The 27,589-nt window shown below is 37.3% G+C and overlaps 1 protein-coding gene and 2 non-coding genes across 4 annotated transcripts in view; all 3 read right to left on the bottom strand.

Annotated features, from left to right (window-relative positions):
• Window positions 1-27,589, bottom strand: part of LOC108742156 (FERM and PDZ domain-containing protein 2-like) — a 152,892-nt gene that overhangs the window by 66,736 nt on the left and 58,567 nt on the right. Inside the window, exon 2 of one of the 2 annotated variants that reach the window (XM_018477222.1) lies at window positions 5,893-6,421. The exons of the other annotated variant lie outside the window; for it this stretch is intronic. The gene's annotated coding sequence lies outside the window, so the exon portion shown is untranslated. The remainder of the gene's footprint in view (window positions 1-5,892; window positions 6,422-27,589) is intronic. 2 annotated transcript variants of the gene reach the window in all.
• Trnal-aag lies at window positions 17,386-17,467 on the bottom strand. The gene has a single exon. It is a non-coding gene; the product is annotated as a tRNA-Leu (tRNA).
• Trnal-aag lies at window positions 25,045-25,126 on the bottom strand. The gene has a single exon. It is a non-coding gene; the product is annotated as a tRNA-Leu (tRNA).

Here is a 27,589-nt window from a genome sequence, read left to right as displayed (position 1 = left end):
TAACCTAACCTAACCTACCCTATTGATAAAGATATTTAAATAATGCTTTATATAACTTTCTCAGTATTTTTATGTATTTTTCATTAGTTTTACCTTTGAATATTGTTTAAGACTGACTATATAAATATTAACATGCCTAGAAATGTATAAAAATTGGCATATTTATTAACTAAAAAGTTATGGGAGTGAGACCGCCACGAACTTTTTATGGTACAGTGGTGGAGATCTCCTTTTTTGATCATCATCTAGGCCTTTACCTAACCGTTACCTATCAAGGCTTCATCCGCAGTATATGTGATGAACATTTGATATTGCTTATTACCCAAGAACCACGAGTATGATAACAAACCGAAGAACAGATACGTCATTCTTACGATTTCGATGTCTATTGAATAATACCTCACTCGACTATATTAATTTGAGTTATAGCACCCACCGGGAACGAAGACTCTCTTAATCGATAAATTACGATGTTAAAGCTACTGATGGTTCTACAATTTTAGATAGATCATCATATTAAATTATGTAATACCATGTCTACAAAAAACGCAAAGTTATGTAAGCTATGTCAAAATATCCACCTCGTCCTTTGTAACGGCATACCTTTAGAATAGATTGATGTAAAGCTTGGCGTGTCTCAAATTTCAGAGAATCCAAAATTACCTCATATCATATCATAAAGGTTAGAGGGGTCCATATTTAAACAGGCAAATGTTTGCAAACTGCTTTGAAGGACAACAAACAAACGGACACAAAAAGATTCCTGCAGAAGGAAAATATGTGAATGTAGGCTTTGTTTGCCTCTCTATTTGGAGTTCTTTATTTATTTTCTTGAGTTGTCGAAATAATAGTACTTACCTATCTAGGAAGTACACGTCACATAAAATAATACGATAAAAATTTGTTATTAAGTTTTGGACACAATAATACAAGTAATCGAACATTTGACGTCATTTAAAACTTAGAAACTGAATGGATTCACATTGCACAGAAGATTTATTTGTTTATTTGCACTCACTGAAGTTATACATTTTAACCACAAAAAAGTACTAGTTCGACAGATTCCAGCGAAGTCATGGCTAGTTAACAGCGAGATTAATAAATAACCATAGACGGTTTCGTAAACGCCATCTGTGAATTTTTGTCACTATCATCAGAACACAGTGCTGGCGTTCTAATTAGTGTCATAGTCTGCTTCATGTTACCTTATGGGTATCCCTTTTATGCTTAGTTTAAGATAAACATCGAAAAATTTCTCAAGAAGACATTTACCCGACGGCGGATTGCATAAACTGGATTTCGCGATAAAATTCAAGTGTTGCATAACCACAGCCGCCTACATGGATGGAATAACTTCCACGAAGTTAACTACCGAACAGGAAAAAAAGGACGAGAGCTGCTTCGTTTCCCGTGAAAGCGGAACGCGAATGGATAAGATTTAAATTCTTTTGAAGTTTATTTAAGATGAAAAGGTAGACATGTACAACGTTAAAAAAAAAAGATTTAGAAACTTTTAAGACGATCATATTCGTTTATATTCAAAATGCAAATAAGCAAGTCATAGATGACTTTTAAGTCTTAACAAAGAAGTATAATAAACTAGTGACCCGCCCCAGCTTCGCACGGGTGCAATGCTGATACTAAATATATTTTTGTTTTGTTTAGATTATTATCGAAAAGGGGAAATCTTCAAAAGATACCCCCTGAACATACTAAATATACTACAGAATGTCTTTATATACAACATTCACAGTTTTTTTGTCATTAGACAATACAAACCGGCCTCCCGGCCGGTACCGCCGCAACCGCTATGTCCCTGCATTTTAAATCTGTAATATCTTCGAAAATATTCATTTAAATTACATGTTGTAAAGGGCCATATTGATCTATATTAAATGTACAATGTATTTAGAAGTTAATTGGATAAGAATTAATGCTGTATTATCTACAATCGCTTCGTAAATAAGTCATTATTTCTCAAAAAAAGTAAAGGATAAAAATGGTTATTGTGGGTTATCCCTAAGAGATAGACATATACCATCCCGGACTTTTTAGTAGACCCTTTTAAGATGTACAATATTGTAGTACATTATTTTGATCTATCTCGTAGGGTACGACTTCACATTAGAAACCTCTAAAATTATCAGTGTTTCCCTGCTATATTATGCATGTATTATACATATAAACCTTCCTCTTGAATCACTCTATCTTTTGAAAAAAAAACCGCATCAAAATCCGTTGCGTAGTTTTAAAGATTTAAGCATACATAGAGACAGACAGCGGGAAAGCGACTGTTTTATACTATGTAGTGATGAGAATATTTTTATTATTTTTATTAAACAGATAGACGTATGCAGAAGTTTCAAATGGAAAATGTAGAACATTCTTATACAGAAAATTTTTCAGTTGTGATTTTTGCCAATATTGCGAAGGAAATATAGAAAACAGAATAGATTATTAGAACTAAAAGAATTTCTTAAATTTATAAAATAGGAAAATATGTAATGTGTAGGTACTCCAGCACGATCAAGAATCGTAGCCAATAACATGGAATCTGGATATTTTGCAAAATAGCCAAATGTACATTAGAAAAGGGCAAGTTTTACGGATCAAGTGTCTACAGACGTTGTTAGCTCAGCCCATTCTAAAGAGTTTACTCCCAAACTTAGTGTACTCACTACCGCAACCTCGCATTGCAAGTTCCACTTCAATTAATAAGTTAGCAAATTGTAAAAGCTAATTATGAAATAGAATAATCATTACTTGACATACAATTTTTGTTAAAAACAGACCTTAAACTAAATAGAGTAATTCAGCAAGAACATCTGTAAAGACGATGAAAAATCGTTTCTCAGATTGATACATGAAAGAAAGTGGTTTGAGTAACGACATGAGAAAACGAGTCGAACACTAAAAATTGTTTCAATACATCACTGCCTCTTTATATGATAATGTAAGCACTCCCATTTCTAGTAAGCAATACGATTTTCTGTCCTCCGTCTAAATCTAATGTAGAACCATCCAGCAGGAGTAACTTTTTCTTTTTTCATGGCGATCAGACCGTTCAATGATAGTGAAGCTATATAAAATCCAGAATATTTTATAAAACGGATTTATTTAATATTACACGTAAACATTGTCTATTTCTTGGAAATTCGAATAGGATTATCATTAAAGGTGTATAAAATAATTCGCAGTGGTCTGTATTCTGTCGAAACTGCCAGACGCGGATCGCGATTTCGATCTTTTTGGGTCTCATCAGCGCGTCGCAGGCAGCTCCGACAGAACACAGACCAAATTTTTATCTGCTGTCTTAACAGTTTAACGTTTTAGGTGCGTTAAAGGTGTATGTTTGTTACTGCTCTACATGGGTGTGAAACATGGATGGAGAGCGCTGCGAGGAAAAGAAGTAGGATTATAGGAGGATTTTTAAGATATCTTGAAGGGAAATATTTAGAAATTAGGGGGTATTAAATGGAGTAGGAGATAGACGGGATAGGTTGGTAGGACAACGTCTGATGAAGGATTAGGTAGATTTATTAGAATCAGAAAGAGGGGTAAAGGGATGTAGAGATATACCTCGGTTAGATTACTGTTTGAAAATCAATAATTACAGATGTTAGGTTGCTGTAATTTTCGAGAAATGCCAAATTAGGCTCCAAATAGAAAGACGTGGAATTGCATGTTTGACAAGTCTTAGGACTGAAGATCTTATAATGATGAAGAAGATGCAAGTTCTTATGGAATCATTTTATGGAAAAACTGCTGCTGTTATAGTTTCTATGTATATCCCATGGCCAAAACGCTACTCTGCGTCAGGCCGTTACTTTGTCTTTTCCATCGGCTCTTTCTCCTTTCTAGCATGACATAGAAACGACTGTTTTGTAGCAAGGAATCAATAATTTTCACCAGCTGGTAGTCCTTAAGTGTTTTATATATATATATTCTAGGAGCATTCTGTGGTTGCTGTAGTTTTCGAGAAATGCCAAATTTGGCTCCAGATAGGAAGAGTTCAACGAGTCTTCGGTTTGAAGATCTTATGATGATAAAGAAGATGCGAGTTCTTGTGGAAGAGATTTTATGGAAAAACTGCTGCCGTTTTAATTTGTATGTATATCCCACGACCAAAATTATTTAATAAAGAAGTTTCGATGCGTAGATATACTAAGTACGCGACCTCATAAAATTTGAAGTGCTTAAATTTTGTTTGAGTATAGAAGAGCAAGTAGTTTATCAGGGCACCTGAATCTCTATAAAGAGGCGATGAAATATTGGAAAAATTGTCTACTCAAGTTACAAAGTGAAGGGTTCGCGAAGGACGGAAAAGTGGAGTGCTGCTGAATAGCAGGATATGTAGGTCGAAAGGAGAATACTTGTCAGAAATTAAGAGGCATTCATTCCGTCTATAATGATATCGATCTGCTGAAGAAGCATCACATGAGCAAAAATGCTCCAAGTCGAAAATTACAGAGGCAGGATATAAAGAAGTACTTTTTACAATGTCTTTGAACGACTAAACGAAACTAAGATGTTAAAAGGAACTGTTTGACATCAAATCACATTAACAAAATAACAGTATAATTAAAGGCTATATATAAAAGCACACGATGAAGTAATCTCAACAATCGAGGACAAGGACTGTAGCTCTCAACTTACCAAAGGCCGCAGAAGCCTGAAATGTAGGTTATATATTAATTGCGGAGTGCAGTAATTTTATTTAAAGAAAATAAAGGATAACAGGAAAAGTGTAAAGCAACAATTAGTATTGCTCTTGATATTTGATGATGATAGTGATTTGGCTTAACCGACTTCAGACTTACTTTCGATGGGATTCGCGAATTTGGAGCGTTCGGAAACATGTTATCATACATTTTCTCGGAAAGGCTTTGGAATTATGAGTTTACCGAAAGTAAGAGTGCTCTAAATGCTCTTATGAGACTCAGTCCAGATTGCTGAAGGGCTTGCACTAATAAGCTCCTAATAAATGTCAAACTTTGGGTTCCTTGTTCAAGGTGGTGACAACACCTAATCGGACCTGAACCGGTCGTTGGCAAATCAAGCAGGAAATGGATACTCAATCAAGATGCAGTTCCTCTTCAAATTACAGAGACTGGAGGTGAGAGAATTGCGATGAATATCACGGGAACAATTTTGGACTAACCATCAGTCTTGCCTGCCATTTCTGTAGCAGATATGTGGAAAGTGAAAGCCACAAAGTCCTATAGGCATTTTATTTTTGAGAAAATTCCTTTCAGGTGTAAGGAGGAGATCAAATAGGGAGCCACGCACGAACCCGTGCATCGTGGGTTGTTTAAATTCATGGCCACACAGCAAAGCCACTCTTTGCTATTTTTATGACAGATTTATCTTCGTTATATTTGGAATAAAGTAGAAGGTACATGACTTTTTGATTTAGATGTTCTAATGCAGGTCGAGACAGGAGATGCAATCTTATGGAAATTCATTTTTTAGTACATACACTTCCAGTTAGTGATTGTAGGTTTTTACATCAGTAGTCATTATATTGATCGTTCAGGTTTTCACCGTTTGGATCTCGTACCAAAGTCAGCTCCGGACTGCTCCGAACTGAAGAAGAGAAAAATGGAAATCCGAAAGTTCAATCCAACTAAACACCTACTTTTTCTAAATGAGTACACGTATTTAAGAGCCAGGAGCGAATTCAACATGAGCAGTCAATATGATAAAAAAGAGAATATAATTTTCAACAATATTTGAAACTTCTGGTTTAATGCTAACTTGTGTTAATAAGAACCATCCATGTTTCAGGTCAGTGTTATTAAGGTCTGAGTCTTTATACGACCACGAGCTCTCGTCACAATAAACCTACATCTATAAAGATTAAAACATGCAAAAATTCAAATTTGACATTACCATTTATCGCTGGAGCCAAAACAAATGCATGTTCGCCATCGGATCAAACATGGTCGATTGGAGCTTTCTCCACGATGCCCGTTGCTGAAGTAACGGTGACGTAGCACTGCAAAGGTTGATCGTCACAGTCCGCAGCATAGCGCGACACCTGCCTCTGCTGTCCACCCGGCAAGTAATACGCCATGCACGTAATTACGACCAGGAAGAGAAAGAACACGAATACAAAGTCGAACATGAGCAAGGAGTTCCACGTCAGCAGGCGCATGGCAAGGTACAGGACTTTGTCGCGCACCACCTCGTCGACACAGGCACTCGGGTGAACATAACGTATGCGAACCAGCGGGGCGACCTCGTACGCGTCCAACAATGTTTTACTTTCTTTAGATTGTAACCATTCAAATGATGAATTCACTTTTTCGACATTGTTATCGATAAATTATAAAAAAAACATACCTATTACTTTTGTTAGTAAATGCAAGATGTCCAGCAAAGGTAAATACAACTGTTTCCGGTGAGTTTATCATCAACCCTTCAAATACAGTATAAATAACATAAATAAGTTTTGTCGTAATTACTAGACATGGGTCGCGATTTTGAATTCGTTAGAATAACTCCACCAATTTTGAATTGTTAGCGGTAATGAATAAAATTCAAATCTACAATCAAATAAACGAATGTCAAAGGATACATATAATGAGGTGTAAAATACACTATAGAGAGATCGTCTGAAGTTTAAAAGATCAAAGAACAATCTCAAACCGCATCACACAATATATCTACAAATGATACATACAAGTGTCGTCAGAAAGCCAGGGACGCATTTATGGATTAGAGATACGCCTTGTCGTAAATATCCGGGAAATGAAATTGGAAGATCGTCAACGTGGTTAGAAAAAAAAAAAAGATCCTGTCGACGTGAAAGAAATACGGAAATAGTTTTGATTAAAATGTTTGTGTTTCTTCGCCATCCTAACGAATATCTTACAAGTACGAATTCTTCACCACTGAATAATTCCTTTATAAATTCATTTAAAACTAGCAGCCCCGACAGACTTCCTTCTGTCAAATGTTATTGGCCTGTCGCAGTGCGGCAGAAAAAATAAATAAATGAAATCTATTTCAGAGTGATCAATTTATTTATTGATTTAATATCTCAACAAGCACAAAAATGCCATGCACGGAGGAGGTAATGATGACACGTACGTCAGTTATTTTATTTTCTTTGATAACACCCAAACCGTTTTCTTGTTCGAACTTTACTTTGGGCAGACATAGAAATTTGAAATTCGTAATTCTCGGATCTCTTCCATAAACGTACTTGTAGCATAAGATCTTCCTTTAACACACATTTGAAACATCCAGGTTTGAATTGCAGTAGAGTTAAATTAGCTTTCCTCCAGAGTGTAGGGATCTTCCTTTTTCGCAACAATAGTTGAAGAGCTCCAAGATCCAACTTCTGGCTGCTGATCCTAGATTTTCATTTGTTCCACACAAATATCGTCTTCTCCCGTTGGTTGCCTTACCATCCTTCATTGAGGGAGTTCGCTGATTGTTAAAGCTAACTCAAGAGCTTTTGTTTCAGTTTGGAAATCTCTGATAACTTTTAGAGATGTTGATGTGATCCTGCATGCTTGTTTGCGCTCTCTTGGGTCGCCGTTAAGCTCCTTGACATGGTTCCAGGCCATGCTGCTGCTGTGCGTCATGTCCATTTTTTCATAGGTATCTATCCATTCTGATGGTCTAGCTCCTTCATTAGGGCTGTCCCACATGCTTTAGTTTCCTCTTTGGATTGGCATTCGTTGTAGAGTTTCATATTTGAGTCGGACAGATTTAGAGTCCTCTGAGATACCCAGAATGTAGTATTGTTTACAATCTCGTGAAATATTTCGTCCTGATGCTTTCTTCACTGCCTCCACGAACATGTCGTACAGAATCTTTGACGAATGATTCCAACGATTTATTATTTCATTCCGTCATGGGTTCACAATTTGCCATACGTAATAATTTTAAAACTGGCATACAGTAAATGTACTTAAATAAAAGACAAAACTGGAACTCCTGTTGAACCCAGTAAATTACGTTCATTCGATCGTTTTTCTTTGTACGTAAGGACGAGTTCGTCGCCTCCTGTTAATTAAAGTGCATTTCACGAAACCAAGCGCCGCTAACCCCTTCTTGTGTTCACTGCACCACCATCGCACAGCGTTAGCGTTATTCACATTCATGAAACAGAAATTGAATATTCAGTTTAATTTAACTAAAGATTTATACTATTGTTTTGCGTTCATTCATGGTTTCGACGTCGACAGAAAGATGCCTGTCTTAAATATCAAAAGTCACAAACCAACCTAATGTGAAATAATATGTATTTTCGTTAAAACATCCATGTGTTGATTGATGCAGTAGCTTTTGCTTTAAACCTTTTGTGATGCAAAATCTAACTTGCTTCGTCCTGAATAATTTGTCGAAAAGCAGGAACTATTAGCATCTTATTTTTTTATGAAATATCGTCCTTCAACACTACATTTTCATCAAAACATACCCATTAGTAAACGCGGGAAGAATACTTTAAATGAGAAAAAACGGAGACCTTCAAAACACATAGATATTCAAGGTCACTAACTGATTTCCTCTTTTGTTTAAAACGTTTTTTAAAACAATGAGAACAACCCCTATGGTGATATTAAATATTACATTACTTTTGAGGATGGGGGCCAAAATACTGCTTTGCGTCAGGCCGTTATTTTGTCTTCCCCATCGACTATTGTTCTCTTCTAGCATGACATATAAACGACTGTTTTGTAGCAAGGAATCAGCAATCAGTTGATAGTCCTTAAGCATTTTATAGATTTTTTCTAGAAATATTCTGTGGTTGCGGAGCTCAAGTTGACCAATGCTAGTCCTGTTATTTGTTTATTTTCGTATCCCTCCACTACTTGTTGATAGGTTGAGGATTTAGTTAGCGATTTCCCAAATCTGAACCCAGCTTGCTCAAGGATGAGCTTTTGATCAGTGATATTCGCTGTACAGTGAAGGATAAGTCTCTCATACAGTTTGAAAAGGTGGCACAGGAGAGAGATGGGTCGGATGTTTTTGAAGGAGTCAGGGTCCTTGTCAGACTTTAGTAGCGCTATTATATTTCCTCAAGAGTTTAGTGATCTTCGTTTTTCGCGACAAGATGAAGAGCTCCAGATTCTAATTTCTGACAGTGGATCCTAGGTTTTGTATTTGCTCCACACAAATATCGTCTTCTCCCGCTGGCTGCCTTAACATTCTTCAATGAGTGGATATCCTGGTTGAGTTCGCTGATTGTAAACGCTGACTCAAGAGTGTTTGTTTCAGTTTGTAGATTTCTGACAACTTTTGGTTTCTTAGATATTGATGCAGGCTTGAGTTGGTGATCTACTTGGCCTGATGTGATACTGTATGCTCGTTTGCGCTCTGTTGGGTCGCCGTTAAGCTTCTTGACAAGGTTCCAGGTCATATTGCTGCTGTGCGTCATGTCCATTTTTGGTATCAGTTTTGCTGGTCTAGCTTCGTTGAACGCCTTCATCAGGGCCGTCCCACATTCTTTGATTTCCTCTTGGGATTGGTATTCGTCTTAGAATTTTTCATATTTGGCTAGGACAGATTTAGAGTCCTTCGAGATACCAAGAATATAGTGTTGCTTACATTCACGTGCTATATTTCGTTTAGATGCTTTCCTCACTACCTCCACGAAGATGTCGTACCTCCATGTGGCAGAACTTAGGTTACTGATAGCTGAGTCCATGTGCGAAGCTCTTCAATTTGACCTTTTTGAAGTTAAATCTTCTTCCAAAAGGTATTATAGTTATTCTTATTGCAGCAAACACCTGGATGCCTATTGGTCTACGTCGAGCGTTTAGGATTGGTTCATTTATTAAACTTTTTGTCATTTTCAAGTATCAAAGTACGCATGAAAATGGATTGTTTTTGGCGAACTAGAATATGCCAGATTTTGCTACATTATGCTTACGATACCTACATCTACTAACCACTTTAACGAATACATTAATATCATAATGGTATAAAGGTGCAGCAAGTGCATGCAATCACATTAGTTTTACAATGAACATTCCCACTGGAATACATTCCAATCAATGCTTCAGGGTAAAATAATCCGTTGCGCGGAGATTTAAAACATTAATGTAAACGGTTCACCGATTCAATCACTCCTTTTGAAAGAACGATTTACTCCAACGACGAATGTAAACACGATTCCAATGTTATTTTTTGAAATTGAACGCCTGTTGCCAATACACGTAGTGCTTTTATGCCACAGAACGCACCGTGTTAGCGCTGTAACCGATTCACGCGAGTAATTCATATTAAATAATTAATTAAATTTTTCAAATTTATTAATGCACACAAATATTTAAATATGTAGTTTCAAATGCGTACAATTAAAAGTATCTTTAATTAAAATTCAATATTATATGCTAGATAACTTAATAAATATACAGGGTGTAACAGAAATGAGTGCCGAGCTTGTAGAAGGTGATAGAGCACTATAAAACATGAAAATTAAGTAAATTTTTGTATGTCCGAAAGGTCATCGCAACGCTGCACTCAATCAGCTGGTGTAACATTTGTTTTGTAGTTTTTCTCATGTATTGTTTATTTGTTAGATTAGATTAAGTGTGATTTAGGGAATTTGTGTTAATAGTCAACCTACAGTAGCCGTTTATTCATTTAACGTTTAAACCTTGTGAGGCAATCGAAGTGCAGCAATAGTTGTTGTATTCTTATCATTTGCAGCGAGTGGAAGCCTTGCTTGAAACTAATTTTCAGTAGCGAATCTATTTGTGTCGGTAGTTTTGAAAGAAAAGAAGATTTTCAAATTTGCATATAAACTTTTGGTACAGAAGCTTTATATTGTTCGGTTATCTTGTTTGCAAAAGCTGCAATCAGCTCGAAATGTCTGGAGGTCTGGCGATAAGTCAATATTTAGTTTGAGTCGGAATCACTCTAAAAAATCGAACTTCAATTCGTCAAGCGGTAGCATCAAAATGGAAGTTGGAAACAATCACACCAGATGGCTTGCACAAAATGAATAATCACTATCAAAGACGTTCGACTGAACAAAATGTCACTTCGATAATCCTTTACTAAAGCTGGAGATTTACGTTAGTAATTAGATGAAAAAAAGATTGTTTGATTATAATTATCTATATACATATAAGATCGAAACTTATAGATGAATTTTCAAATTAAAAATAAAGATTATTATCAGTCATCCTGAAATCAGACATTTCATTTTGCTTGCCCATTCCATAATAGTGGCTTTAGATATACAGTTACAGAATGCAATTTTTCTGCATGATTCATTTGTACTAATTATGTATTAATAGAAATTGGCATACATAATTGCTAATCGACTAGATGACAAAACTTTCGATAGGTGTTAAATATATGTAAATAGGTACAGGGAAATATTTCAGGGTGGAACTAAGACGTTAGACGATATTAAAATCAATTCAAATACCCATTGTGTTTAAAACAATTGTTGAAATACTTTCATCTATCATCAAGGTGTCATTCGTCTTCATATTTTGGATGTGAATGACAATGTTAGGACACCCCTTCGGTAAATGCGAATATAGGGAATGGTTGGAAGAATACTATAAGGGGAAAAGAGAGAGGCCAAAGTTTTCTAAGAGTTCGATCATAGTGATAACATGAGGAAGGAAGGGGAGTACAGGTAAAAATCAAATATTGGAAAATAAACTAACATAGCGAAGCGTAACCTAATCTAACCTAACCTTGTCCAACACGGGAAAGTCCCTTGATTTAAACCAGGTCTTATTAAATTAGACCATCGCGTTTATTGTTATTCTTTACAGGTATAAATTTTTGTTGTCTTTCATATAAATACCTTTTACATAAGATATTATCTGTTGCTTCATCTGAGAGTTTGTCTGATATTTCCAGCAGCAACTTTTTAAATATGGAAATTTCAAGTACGGTTATAGTTTTCTAAATTGAATCAGTCGCTAGTTCCTCAATTAGACCAGTATAAATTAAGCATTAAGCGGTTTTTTTCAAAACTTTCACATGAAGATATTTTGGTCCATTGCTCCTTGGTCGGATTTTTTTAGGTCGGGGTGATTTTGGCTGTCAGGATTTTGGGAGCCACCAGTTTTCAGATACTAAGAACACCTGACTTCGTTGCACGTAGATATGTGCAAAACTGACTTTTAATTTATAAGTAAAATGTTGTTACACAATATTAGTCTATGGTAATTTTACCCGCTATAACTGTTCATATTCTGGATTCCCGCGTCCCCGACCCAGACCACTCACCAACTATTTCCTTCAGCTCTCCCCGCAACCCCATATAAGAGGCGCCTCCTATTAAGTAAGGCACAAGAACGTTGTGCCTACATTAGCTTAGGATTAGGCTTTTAGTATTCGAATTTTTATCTCCAATCCCGGCGATGTCATCTGTTCAAATCTAGCAAAGAAGATTTCCCTCAGAACCGACCAACGATCCCATCATCTAGACAATTACTCCACCGTCTGCTGTTCTCTAGCTCTAAAGAGGTACTAATGTATACATAAAATTTCCATTCTCCATTTTAAATAGATAGTATTCAGAAAACCTGAGATGTTCCTTCACTTAAAATTCCATTGTCCCAGATCCTTAATCAGACATTCGTTGATCGCTTTTTAATCGCAGCCGTTATCATTTATCTTACATGCTCTTGCACACTCGCAAAGGTCAAATTATTCACATAAAAAGAGATTCTTAACGGTTCCGGTCGCCACTTCCGTCATTTTTTCCTGCAACGGTTTGCGCCAACGGTCATTCATCACAGACGGTCGCGAAAACTTCATCGATCATCGTTACGTCGATTAGCTGGTCATCCATGTGCAATTAATTAAAGTAGCTTTTATGAAACTCCCTTTGGTGCATTAATTTTCATTATTTTCGCGTCCAAAACGGCACTGCGCAGCGGTCAAGAATGTTCCCGCCCACATCTTACACTCGAAAGATATTAAAGCGGATAACGCGAAAACCATTAAGCAAAAGGAGTTTGTCGAAAGAGAAAAAAAGTGTCGCTGACGTAAAACGTTTACAGAGCAAATGTAATTTATTTGAAATTAAATATGCCACCCAAATGTCACCTTACTGCAGATAAAATCGTTTCTTGCAGGTAAAACAGAAGAAAATCAAAGATATTGAGAGATTTATCCTTAAAGGATGCTGCACAAAATTCGCATCATACTGTAGTTTCAACCGAAACCAACTGAAATATTTGTTCACTGGGTCATTTTGTGTGCTAATTCCAAAAGTCTGTAGATTTCAAGTTACGGATCCTTAAAGCATAAACAGCGAATGACATACATATTATTTTATCATCATAACTTCAGTCCGAAGACTGGCTAGATTCCACTTCTTTCAATCTTGAAGCAATCCTAGTATTACTTGAAATCTCATCTGAGTGTACCTCTGTCTCATCCAATTCTTGTTTCTGTTTCTAATATGTCTCTACTTAGCACTTCATTTTTCATTTGGTGTCCTACCAGCTTATCTCGTCTACTTTTTATTAACTTTCATAGAGCTTTCTGTTCTTCTACTCCTTCTAACACTTCTTCATTTCTCATCATTCATCTATAACACCACATATCGAACGCTCCTAACCTTTTCCTTTCTATCGTGTCCACCGCCCATGCTTCGCTCCATTATACCGCCGTGATCAACACATACACCTTTAACAATCTTTTTCGAATTTCTAAATTAACTCTTCGCGACCATAGAAGTGACTTCTTTTTGTAAAAGGTACTTTGTTTGCTCCTTCCGTCTTGAGTATCCTCCTCTATCTGACTTCCTGGATACCGAAAATCAGTGGGTGTTTCATTTCCACCAGCCAGTAGTGTTGGTGGGCGGGCAGTCCCTTCGGACTACGCCGGAAGGTAGGGTTGAAGGCCCTCTTCAGCCTCCTTTCAGGAATCCTGAGAATGGGTGGGTGGTGGCTTGGGTGAGAAAGATGAGACGGACGAAATGAAGACAGAAGAGAATGAAAGATTATCTGTGGAATATTACTGTCCCAGCATTTATCTAAATGATTGAAGGAAACTATAGAAAAACTTGGACCAAGGCAGACGGACATGGAATCGTACCGGCGTCCTTCCGAATGCTAAGCAATGGTCTAAACTCTAGACCATGCCGTTCGGTTCTTCTAATTTTTTGTCTCCTGTCTTTATATTCGCTCTTTCCCTACTCATTCTTCTATGAGATATTTTTGTATAGTATTTTTGTTTTACTTTCATTTTCATACAATACTGTTTCGCCATGCAAATCTAAGCATATTAATTTTTCTTCTGCACCTAAACTCGTCTTTGTCTTAACCTAACTTAACCTTCTCTATCGACAGTATCCTCACCATTTGCATGTAACACTATATTTCGTTCACCATACAGGAAATTAGAAACAGGATGCCCGGTAAGACATAAGAAATCATCCAGTCGTCCAAGCACATCTGACGAAGTTGTTGAGAAAGTGAGACACAGTTTTGTTAACAGCCCCAAGAAATCTCTGGAGCTAATAGCGAGTTGCACATTCAACAGACGATTGTGAGCTGTGTTGAAAACACGTTTGTATTTGAAACTGTACAAATTAAGATTCTTTTTCAAACGGAAATTATCAACCCACATGAAGTGATAACTATAATAAATCTCATTTTAGTTTATTTATTCCTTTAGAACAGTCTCCGCCGTTGTTTACTCCTCTAACATTTAATATCCAATATACGAGGGCGGTTCAATAAGTACCCATGTTTGAAGACAGAAGACGTTCCTGGGGGAAATTGGTGCTGTCATCGTGTGCTGCCATCTATCAAACCACGCTAAAACGAATTTCAGACTGATTGATGGGTTAGTTTGGATTTGGCAGCCATTCGACTGAGACGTGTTTCGTTATTTTCGCTAAGATGGAAAAAGAGCAGTATCGTTCGGTAACTCGCTTTTTGTTTTTGGATGGGAAAAAATGCGAGGAGATGAAAACAAAGTTGGATACTGTTTATGGAGACATTTCGCCATCTACGACCACAGTTAGATATTGCTTCAACGAATTTAAACGTGGGCAAAGATCCGTTTTTGATAGGAGCGACCAGGAAGCCTGGCAAACGTTGTTACCGAGGAAATCATTTTACGGATTTTTTAGGAAAAGGAAGAACGATCACTGGACAATACTACAGTAAGTTATTGGACCGCTTCGACAAAAAATTGAAGGAGACACGGACGCATTTGACGAAAAAGAAGGTGCGTTTTCGACACGATAACGCACCGGCACATTCATCAGGAGTTGTTGCCGCTAAAGTGTATGAATTACGTTATGAACTGCTGCCGCACACCCCGTACTCACTCGATTTCACTCCCTGCGACTTCATCTTGTTCCCTACCATGAAGAAATGACTCGCGAGAAAAAAATTTAGCTCATACGAGGAAGTCATCGCCGAGATATGGGGGATTTTGGAGAGTTCGACAAAACTTATTTTTTGGAGGTAAAAAAAAATGGCAGGGACGTTGGGAGAAGTGTATCTTTCTAAAAGGGGACTATGTTGAAAAATAAAACAAAAATTATAAAAAAGAGGTGTCTTCATTTCTAACAAGGGTACTTATTGAACCGCCCTCGTAGCCCTATTAAGCCGAGATTTAAATAATTTCCATTTCGATATCTTTATTTGTAATTCTGTGAGTGGCAAAACGTATTAACAGAAATTCGTAAATAAAATTCGCGAAGAAGGATTATTGTATTATAACGCTGTATGAATCTGAGAATTCGGGAGCTAATTTTGTAATCTCATTCATGTACCTACGCTAATTCTGTCCCATTGTTCCCCCAGATATTTTTGCGTCAGCGGGGAGGCAGTCGTGGAAGATAAGTGGAGCATTAGTAGGAGTATAGGTCGTCGCTGCTTGCTAAGTGCAAGCGTGGGAGCCGAAATGAGACTTCGGTGCCTCAGCCGTATCGCAGCGTAAAATATTCACGAATTTAACCGTCATCTGCGGATATATTTTTAAACAGATGAAACGTTATTAAAAAGGGCGCATCGAGTTAAATGTTCCTAAACGAAACCCCACAACGACACATAGGGAATAGCTACGGAAAACTTCTCTGTATTTACTTCCGCTGTTGTTGAGATAAAATATAGAAACGAAAAATGGAATCAGAAATTTCTTCTTGTTCTACGTAAACATTATGCACCTACAATTCATGCAGAGTACCTACTGCTTTTACTAACCCAACCTTAAAAATAGACCCACATTAGATTACCGTTCACAAACAGTTAAGGGTGTGGGATGTTCTAGTTTTAGGGAAATGCGAAGATCACCTCATGGTAGGAAAGAATGGAGGTGCCTGTCCAACCAGTCGTAGGATTGAGGACCTTTTGATGAGGATGATTCACAAAACAAAATTTAAAACGCCTAGTATAGAGGGTTTGTCCGGAAAGTAATAGGACTGATTTCCTTCCACCGCGACTGTACGTGTGAGCACCGACTGGATTCGGTACAGGGCATTCCTAGCTAACGAACGAGCGGCTGGTGAGTTGTCTCCGAGCACCTGGAGAGCCAGAACAGGCATTTTCGTGCGACGTGTTTCTGTGAGTGGTGAGCCCCAATTTTTGAATAACAGGTGACGAGCCATGGATCTTTGAATATGATCCCGAGACAAAGAGGCAATCTTCCGAGTGGCACACGCTGGTGTCTCCTCGCCCAAAAAAGGGAAGAATGAGCAAATCCAAAGTGAAGACGATGCTCATTGTCTTTTTTGACATGAAAGGCATCGTTCACCATGAATTTGTTCCTCCTGGACAAACCGTCAACGCCAAGTTTTACGTGGAAGTGCTCAAGAGACTCAAACGAAGGGTCAATCGGATCGGACAAGACATCGCAGCCGACTGGAAGTTGCACCACGACACCGCCTTTCTTGTGGACAACTACCGCAGCCGCCCTACAGCCCAGATGTGGCCCCCGGACTTTTTTTTGTTTGCTCGCCTGAAAAGGCCGATGAAAGGCAAGCATTTTAAGATGACAGAGGGGATCCAAGCAGCATGCACCGCGGCTCTTAAGGCCTTCCGTGACGACTTCAAAGCTTGGAAATCGCGCTGGCTGCGCTGCATCGACGCAGAAGGAGCCTATTTTGAAAGTAAATAAATTTTTTTAAATCGACTCAGTCCTATTACTTTCCAGACAAACCCTGTATCATCCTACATACGCCTTATATTACAAAATATTAATAGCATATCAGTCTATTGCGATATATGTATACCTAATAGTATCATACGATTAATGATAATGTTTTTAATGCGTAATTCATTTTAAAATAGTTCATTTCAGTTACTTTGCTGATGCAGTATATTGCTGCTATAAAAATGAATGACATGTCTAATTTTCTGTTCGATAACATTAATTTGCTTCTTGATAGCAGTTATCACGATCTTAATAGCAATTATAAAAAACATTGATTGGCAGCGGTGGGATTCGAACCCACGCCTCCGAAGAGACTGGTGCCTTAAACCAGCGCCTTAGACCGCTCGGCCACGCTACCACTGTGAAAGGCGAAATAGAAGTGCAACATATGCATTTCCAACAGATAAAGGAAAACAAGCAAACTTTAAACACTTTAAACACAAATAAGGCCAGCCAAAGAAAAGTTGGACATACGCATAAGACATCACTTACATAAAAGAACATGAAAAAATAAGCAATAAAGTGGTTAAGCGTTGATCAAGACAAGGTTCCGACAGGGCTAAGACTTTTTCCTCTATTATTGCTTTTTTCTGTTGCCAAAATCCCTCCAATTTCCAAAGTCTTCCTTAAAAGAAGTCCTTTAAGTTCAAAGCTTTGAATAAACTATAAGCATCTTTTTACAGAACACGGATCATAAAATTCGATAATTCCACGTCCTCTAAATTTACCATTCCCAGGTTTCCAATGTGTGATCCTAGAAACCTCTTATAGTTATACAGGGTGTTTCTGAAATAAGTAGCAAGCTTGGCGAAGGCGATAACTCACCGTTAAACAAGAAAATTAGGTCCGAAAATCCACTATTTTCTAGAAAAACGTATTTAAAAATACACGCAAGGATCAGTCCGGCCCTGGTAGGAACTCGTAGGGAAATACGACATTGAAACGCCGCAATGAATCAATTGCTAATTAGCAGCATTCGTGTTGTACTTCTTTTGTATTTTTGAACTCATCTATTGCTTGTTATTTGTTAGATTAGATTAGGTGTGACTGTTTGTGTTTACATCCAGCCTAGAGTAGTTCTTGATTCTTTTAATGTTGTAAACTTGTATTACGTATGCATGTAGATAGTCGAAGTTATTAGAAGTAGGTCAATGTGTCACTGGCATGGGTTAGTGTAGAATAGTATTATTCCATTGACCGATGCGTGAGTTTCTAGACGAATATTTTCCTAGTTATTCGATTGGACATAACGAGTCCTGTACCATGACCGTTTGACTTCTTTATTTGGTTTTGTATGAAACAGGGCGTGTATTGAACGTCAGTGCAGAATGCTAACGATTTGTAGGATCGAGTATGATCGCTGCAAATGAAGTATGCCAAATGCCAGACGTTTTTGCGCGTACCGTACGTATGTGTGTTTACTGACGTTGTAATTTTTGTTTTTAAGGGAATGTAGGGTTAATTGTTATTGCAATGGGCATCTAAACATTATTATATATGTAGTAGCGTAGTTGCTATCCAATGTCTGCAAAATTGGCAACACGAACAAAATAGCTCGTCAACATCTCTAGCCTGTAGTCGGAGGAAAAAGATCTCGATCCCAGCAGAAGAATTACTGATCAACCGTTCCGAATCTCTCCGTGGGGACCACAAAATCATACACAATTGACTCCTTCTCACTGGTAGCAATACATATAGACATAGATGCGAGCATTTGCACCAGAACGACATTAGTTTAGGTAAGTTTACAAGGCCGTAAGTCAAAAGCTCCAGATTAGTAGGATTTCCTTCCACTGAGACTTTTGATCAGGATGATTGAAAGAACATTTTTTCAAAGTTTCACTTGCAATGACACCGATGCTTATTTTCGTTTCACAAACTGGGAGATCCTTTCTAACATAACTAATTAAATTACTGTCGGGAGTTAAGTTAAAATTTTAATAAACCAGATGAAAGATTTCCCTAGTTTCCACCTATCTTAAGTAACTATTTTATTAAAGTCTCACCTTGTAACTCTGATAAATATTTAAGCGTTAATCGCTTCAGTTTCTCTTTTTCCTCGAATTCATCTAACATTTAAAATGCACAAACACTAAATATAGATATGTAATACATTTATGTATAAAAGAGCGTAAAAACAACTAAATGATAAATGAGAAAGGGAAAATAACTTCGGAAACTGTAGAAATTAACGGACGGTTTGACTTTTTGTTTTTCTAATTGCCACACTTATTGGACTTTACTTCCAATTCAAAGCGCACCTTGTTGCTAATAAATCTTCATCAACACGTCCGTAGCGGGGCAATTTGGGACGTCGAAATTTGTCAACAAACTAAGCGAGTAATTAAATACACCCTGTCCACCTAACGACGGACAACTCAACCCCAATATGTACCCATTAAGAAAGCACGTATATAAAACCACAAATGTTTGGCGACTAATAAAAATTAAAGCGCGACTTTAGATAAAGTTCGCATAATTACAATTACAATCGTATTTTATTAATCATCATCACCATCATAGGGTCGTCAGTCCTAAGACTGGTTGGACACGTACCTCCACTCTTTTCTATCCTGAGCTAAACTTCGCATTTCCCTAAAACTAGAACAACCCCCATCCTTAACTATTTGTGAACAGTAATCTAATCTAAGTCTACCTCTACCCCTCCTAACCCCTACTTCCGCCTCTAACATGTCTCTGACTAGACTTTCATGCCTGCGAAGGTGCCCTACCAACCTATCTCGCCTATTTTTTATTGACTTCCATAGAGTCCTCTATTCTCCTATTCTTTCTAATACCTCTCCATTTTTAACCTTCCCTATCCATGTTATCTTCATCATTCGCTTATAACAAAACATTTCAAACGCTTCTAACCTTTTCCGCCGCGCCCACTGTCCATGCTTCGCACCCGTACAACGCCGCACTCCAAACATACCTACACCTTTAACAACCTTTTTCTAATTTCTAAATTAATCGTTCGCAAGCATAGAAATGACTTCTTTTTATTAAAGGCGACACGACCCTGCCCTAACATCTGCTTTATGTCCCTACTGCTCCTTCAGTCCTGACTTATCTGACTTCCTAGATAGCTAAAATCAGCCACTTCTTCTAATTTTTCGTCTCCTATCTTTATATTGGCTCTTTCCCTACTTTTTCTTCCCTTGTATACCAGTATTTTAGTTTTACTTTTATTTATTTTCATACAGTACTGTTTTGTTAGTACCGCTTCCATTTTATGTAAAGCTATCTCTCCTTGCTAGATGCTAATACTGCAATATCATCAGCAAATTTAAGCATACNTTATTTTCATACAGTACTGTTTTGTTAGTACCGCTTCCATTTTATGTAAAGCTATCTCTCCTTGCTAGATGCTAATACTGCAATATTATTAATAATATTAAATAAACAACAAAATCAGAAAATTTCACTGTTCAAGTTCAGGGTCTGTGATCAACTAAAATCTTTACGTTATACTTAGAATTTACTGAATAGTGTCATAAAAGCTTCAACCAGAATATATCCAATCACAATTAGAATAAACTAAAAGTATTTGTTAATTATCATTTTACCTAATCAAAACTAGAATTGACTTATGAAGATAATGAAACTAGTTTTTGCTAGACAGATGGCGTTTTAACTGAAGTTGAGTTTTTGTTAAAAGCATCCCAACCCTGCACTATTCTTATTTTATATCTCTAGTGCCTTTTCCATCCTGAGTTATCCGAAAATCGGCGACTTTTTTTTTGATTTATTGTTTCCTATTTTTATATTAGTTTTAAGAATACTTTTACATTCAATAGTTTTGATCTATTTTTATTAATTTTCATGCATACGTTTGTACTTTAAATTTAAGCCATAAGCAATTTCAAAGTATAATTTTGCCTAGATAAGTTATAAATGCAAATATACCAAGAAAAAATACACACATCAAAAAACTCAAAGCAAGGAAAAAAAAACAATATAATGTAAAAATGAACAAAGAAAGTAATCTGTTTTATAAATTTCCCTATTAATATTGATGTAGGACGAAAAGTGTGTTAAATCAAATCTGTTTTCATATAACCTGTAGCAGCTCGCGACTGTATTAGTCTTTATACTTGTTGTAAAATTCAAATATGATTCAAAAATATAGTGAAGAAAAATACTTTTATGTTACACTGATCGCTAATAGTACGCAATATTTTACACTGACCTACGACACTGGCACACTGACCTACTTCTTATGACTTCGATTATCTATAATCATACGTAATACGAGCCTACAACGGTAAAAGAATCTAATCCAACAAATAACAAACAATACATGAGTATCAAAATACAATGCAATGTCGCATTTTTCTTTGTGATCCCACCAGGGCCGGATTGATTCTTGCCTGTACTTTCAAATACGTTTTGCTCGAAAACGGTAGACTTTCAGACCTTCAAACGTTTACTTAATTTTCTTGTTTTATAATCACCTCTTGCAAGCTTGCTACTTATTTCAGTTGCAATTTTGTATTTCAAAATCTGTAACTGCTGTGACATTCCACCTTGATTTAAAAATAAAACGTAATAGTTTTTGTTTTATATTCGAATTTAGTTATTTTTTTTGCATACGACTTCGTGAAAATTTGTCTACAATTTTCTTTCCGCTTGTTTTAGGTGAACAACGCCATAATATGTATAATACTAACCCGTCGAACACAAAAGATTAAAAATACCATCAACATATTATGTTACAACACTCGCACAATACCGCTGAAATTCAAAATGACAGCGCAATAAGTTTCAACATGCATAGAATACGAGAACTTGAAAACTTATATTGTAGAAATTCTATGCTACGAGTCGTCTGACAACACAACAAAACAAACAGAAAGGTCTAACGTATGAGTAATACAGCCACACATAGTTTTCTTTCGAATGCACCAAAGAATCGATTAATATCGACTGTTTCAATAATTGATTCTTTCATTGAAGGACTAGAAGACTGCAGAATAACAAGAGATATGATAGGACTCATTCTGAGAGATGAAGGGATACTTAAAGAGACATATTAGAAGCAAGAACAGGAGCAAAGAGATTCAACATAATGGGACCCCTTTTGAGACATGAAAGGATACCTAGTTAGAGACATATTACAAGCAGTAACAAGAGTAAAGAGAATTAATAAGATAATGAAGATATCAGGAAACTTCCTCTGGTCATGAAAGGATAGTTAGAAGCAGGAATAGGAATGAATAACTTTGTATGCCGGATAACTGGAGGCAATCTGAAACGAAGAATACGTGCCGTATGTCGTTGAATAGTTAGTCCACAGCATAATTATACTGTAGATAAACCTGTCCATTATACGAAATGCATTCGCAGCGCTTTACAAAAGAGACCTAGGTATCCGCATACGTAAAAACACAGGCACAATAAATTTTTTTTTATTACAATGAATACTATTTGTAAGGAAAACGAAATGCCTTTAGATAAATCACGTGTGTATTCAGTATTTGTATAGGGAAAAGGACTAAAAAAAGGGTCACGGAGGTCATAATCCTCAAGTCGGTTCACGTTCACATATTACACGAAATTGCGGACCTTCCTAGTCGTTCCGAAAATTGAGTTTATTAATCAAAAGTACTGGGGAAAATTTGGACGTATTGTTGATATGAATCCATATTATTTTTTCCATAAAACAGTAATCTCAACTAGTAATATCCAATGAAAAGTCACATCAATTGTTATACATATTNGAAGGTGCGTTTTCGACACGATAACGCACCGGCACATTCATCAGGAGTTGTTGCCGCTAAAGTGTATGAATTACGTTATGAACTGCTGCCGCACACCCCGTACTCACTCGATTTCACTCCCTGCGACTTCATCTTGTTCCCTACCATGAAGAAATGACTCGCGAGAAAAAAATTTAGCTCATACGAGGAAGTCATCGCCGAGATATGGGGGATTTTGGAGAGTTCGACAAAACTTATTTTTTGGAGGTAAAAAAAAATGGCAGGGACGTTGGGAGAAGTGTATCTTTCTAAAAGGGGACTATGTTGAAAAATAAAACAAAAATTATAAAAAAGAGGTGTCTTCATTTCTAACAAGGGTACTTATTGAACCGCCCTCGTAGCCCTATTAAGCCGAGATTTAAATAATTTCCATTTCGATATCTTTATTTGTAATTCTGTGAGTGGCAAAACGTATTAACAGAAATTCGTAAATAAAATTCGCGAAGAAGGATTATTGTATTATAACGCTGTATGAATCTGAGAATTCGGGAGCTAATTTTGTAATCTCATTCATGTACCTACGCTAATTCTGTCCCATTGTTCCCCCAGATATTTTTGCGTCAGCGGGGAGGCAGTCGTGGAAGATAAGTGGAGCATTAGTAGGAGTATAGGTCGTCGCTGCTTGCTAAGTGCAAGCGTGGGAGCCGAAATGAGACTTCGGTGCCTCAGCCGTATCGCAGCGTAAAATATTCACGAATTTAACCGTCATCTGCGGATATATTTTTAAACAGATGAAACGTTATTAAAAAGGGCGCATCGAGTTAAATGTTCCTAAACGAAACCCCACAACGACACATAGGGAATAGCTACGGAAAACTTCTCTGTATTTACTTCCGCTGTTGTTGAGATAAAATATAGAAACGAAAAATGGAATCAGAAATTTCTTCTTGTTCTACGTAAACATTATGCACCTACAATTCATGCAGAGTACCTACTGCTTTTACTAACCCAACCTTAAAAATAGACCCACATTAGATTACCGTTCACAAACAGTTAAGGGTGTGGGATGTTCTAGTTTTAGGGAAATGCGAAGATCACCTCATGGTAGGAAAGAATGGAGGTGCCTGTCCAACCAGTCGTAGGATTGAGGACCTTTTGATGAGGATGATTCACAAAACAAAATTTAAAACGCCTTATATAGAGGGTTTGTCCGGAAAGTAATAGGACTGATTTCCTTCCACCGCGACTGTACGTGTGAGCACCGACTGGATTCGGTACAGGGCATTCCTAGCTAACGAACGAGCGGCTGGTGAGTTGTCTCCGAGCACCTGGAGAGCCAGAACAGGCATTTTCGTGCGACGTGTTTCTGTGAGTGGTGAGCCCCAATTTTTGAATAACAGGTGACGAGCCATGGATCTTTGAATATGATCCCGAGACAAAGAGGCAATCTTCCGAGTGGCACACGCTGGTGTCTCCTCGCCCAAAAAAGGGAAGAATGAGCAAATCCAAAGTGAAGACGATGCTCATTGTCTTTTTTGACATGAAAGGCATCGTTCACCATGAATTTGTTCCTCCTGGACAAACCGTCAACGCCAAGTTTTACGTGGAAGTGCTCAAGAGACTCAAACGAAGGGTCAATCGGATCGGACAAGACATCGCAGCCGACTGGAAGTTGCACCACGACACCGCCTTTCTTGTGGACAACTACCGCAGCCGCCCTACAGCCCAGATGTGGCCCCCGGACTTTTTTTTGTTTGCTCGCCTGAAAAGGCCGATGAAAGGCAAGCATTTTAAGATGACAGAGGGGATCCAAGCAGCATGCACCGCGGCTCTTAAGGCCTTCCGTGACGACTTCAAAGCTTGGAAATCGCGCTGGCTGCGCTGCATCGACGCAGAAGGAGCCTATTTTGAAAGTAAATAAATTTTTTTAAATCGACTCAGTCCTATTACTTTCCAGACAAACCCTGTATCATCCTACATACGCCTTATATTACAAAATATTAATAGCATATCAGTCTATTGCGATATATGTATACCTAATAGTATCATACGATTAATGATAATGTTTTTAATGCGTAATTCATTTTAAAATAGTTCATTTCAGTTACTTTGCTGATGCAGTATATTGCTGCTATAAAAATGAATGACATGTCTAATTTTCTGTTCGATAACATTAATTTGCTTCTTGATAGCAGTTATCACGATCTTAATAGCAATTATAAAAAACATTGATTGGCAGCGGTGGGATTCGAACCCACGCCTCCGAAGAGACTGGTGCCTTAAACCAGCGCCTTAGACCGCTCGGCCACGCTACCACTGTGAAAGGCGAAATAGAAGTGCAACATATGCATTTCCAACAGATAAAGGAAAACAAGCAAACTTTAAACACTTTAAACACAAATAAGGCCAGCCAAAGAAAAGTTGGACATACGCATAAGACATCACTTACATAAAAGAACATGAAAAAATAAGCAATAAAGTGGTTAAGCGTTGATCAAGACAAGGTTCCGACAGGGCTAAGACTTTTTCCTCTATTATTGCTTTTTTCTGTTGCCAAAATCCCTCCAATTTCCAAAGTCTTCCTTAAAAGAAGTCCTTTAAGTTCAAAGCTTTGAATAAACTATAAGCATCTTTTTACAGAACACGGATCATAAAATTCGATAATTCCACGTCCTCTAAATTTACCATTCCCAGGTTTCCAATGTGTGATCCTAGAAACCTCTTATAGTTATACAGGGTGTTTCTGAAATAAGTAGCAAGCTTGGCGAAGGCGATAACTCACCGTTAAACAAGAAAATTAGGTCCGAAAATCCACTATTTTCTAGAAAAACGTATTTAAAAATACACGCAAGGATCAGTCCGGCCCTGGTAGGAACTCGTAGGGAAATACGACATTGAAACGCCGCAATGAATCAATTGCTAATTAGCAGCATTCGTGTTGTACTTCTTTTGTATTTTTGAACTCATCTATTGCTTGTTATTTGTTAGATTAGATTAGGTGTGACTGTTTGTGTTTACATCCAGCCTAGAGTAGTTCTTGATTCTTTTAATGTTGTAAACTTGTATTACGTATGCATGTAGATAGTCGAAGTTATTAGAAGTAGGTCAATGTGTCACTGGCATGGGTTAGTGTAGAATAGTATTATTCCATTGACCGATGCGTGAGTTTCTAGACGAATATTTTCCTAGTTATTCGATTGGACATAACGAGTCCTGTACCATGACCGTTTGACTTCTTTATTTGGTTTTGTATGAAACAGGGCGTGTATTGAACGTCAGTGCAGAATGCTAACGATTTGTAGGATCGAGTATGATCGCTGCAAATGAAGTATGCCAAATGCCAGACGTTTTTGCGCGTACCGTACGTATGTGTGTTTACTGACGTTGTAATTTTTGTTTTTAAGGGAATGTAGGGTTAATTGTTATTGCAATGGGCATCTAAACATTATTATATATGTAGTAGCGTAGTTGCTATCCAATGTCTGCAAAATTGGCAACACGAACAAAATAGCTCGTCAACATCTCTAGCCTGTAGTCGGAGGAAAAAGATCTCGATCCCAGCAGAAGAATTACTGATCAACCGTTCCGAATCTCTCCGTGGGGACCACAAAATCATACACAATTGACTCCTTCTCACTGGTAGCAATACATATAGACATAGATGCGAGCATTTGCACCAGAACGACATTAGTTTAGGTAAGTTTACAAGGCCGTAAGTCAAAAGCTCCAGATTAGTAGGATTTCCTTCCACTGAGACTTTTGATCAGGATGATTGAAAGAACATTTTTTCAAAGTTTCACTTGCAATGACACCGATGCTTATTTTCGTTTCACAAACTGGGAGATCCTTTCTAACATAACTAATTAAATTACTGTCGGGAGTTAAGTTAAAATTTTAATAAACCAGATGAAAGATTTCCCTAGTTTCCACCTATCTTAAGTAACTATTTTATTAAAGTCTCACCTTGTAACTCTGATAAATATTTAAGCGTTAATCGCTTCAGTTTCTCTTTTTCCTCGAATTCATCTAACATTTAAAATGCACAAACACTAAATATAGATATGTAATACATTTATGTATAAAAGAGCGTAAAAACAACTAAATGATAAATGAGAAAGGGAAAATAACTTCGGAAACTGTAGAAATTAACGGACGGTTTGACTTTTTGTTTTTCTAATTGCCACACTTATTGGACTTTACTTCCAATTCAAAGCGCACCTTGTTGCTAATAAATCTTCATCAACACGTCCGTAGCGGGGCAATTTGGGACGTCGAAATTTGTCAACAAACTAAGCGAGTAATTAAATACACCCTGTCCACCTAACGACGGACAACTCAACCCCAATATGTACCCATTAAGAAAGCACGTATATAAAACCACAAATGTTTGGCGACTAATAAAAATTAAAGCGCGACTTTAGATAAAGTTCGCATAATTACAATTACAATCGTATTTTATTAATCATCATCACCATCATAGGGTCGTCAGTCCTAAGACTGGTTGGACACGTACCTCCACTCTTTTCTATCCTGAGCTAAACTTCGCATTTCCCTAAAACTAGAACAACCCCCATCCTTAACTATTTGTGAACAGTAATCTAATCTAAGTCTACCTCTACCCCTCCTAACCCCTACTTCCGCCTCTAACATGTCTCTGACTAGACTTTCATGCCTGCGAAGGTGCCCTACCAACCTATCTCGCCTATTTTTTATTGACTTCCATAGAGTCCTCTATTCTCCTATTCTTTCTAATACCTCTTCATTTCTAACCTTTTCTA

Source organism: Agrilus planipennis, unplaced genomic scaffold, assembly GCF_000699045.2.
Source record: "Agrilus planipennis isolate EAB-ADULT unplaced genomic scaffold, Apla_2.0 scaffold324, whole genome shotgun sequence".
NCBI lineage: Eukaryota > Metazoa > Arthropoda > Insecta > Coleoptera > Buprestidae > Agrilus > Agrilus planipennis.
Note: the sequence above shows the minus strand (reverse complement) of the source record. Positions and strands in the feature narration are given on the sequence as shown.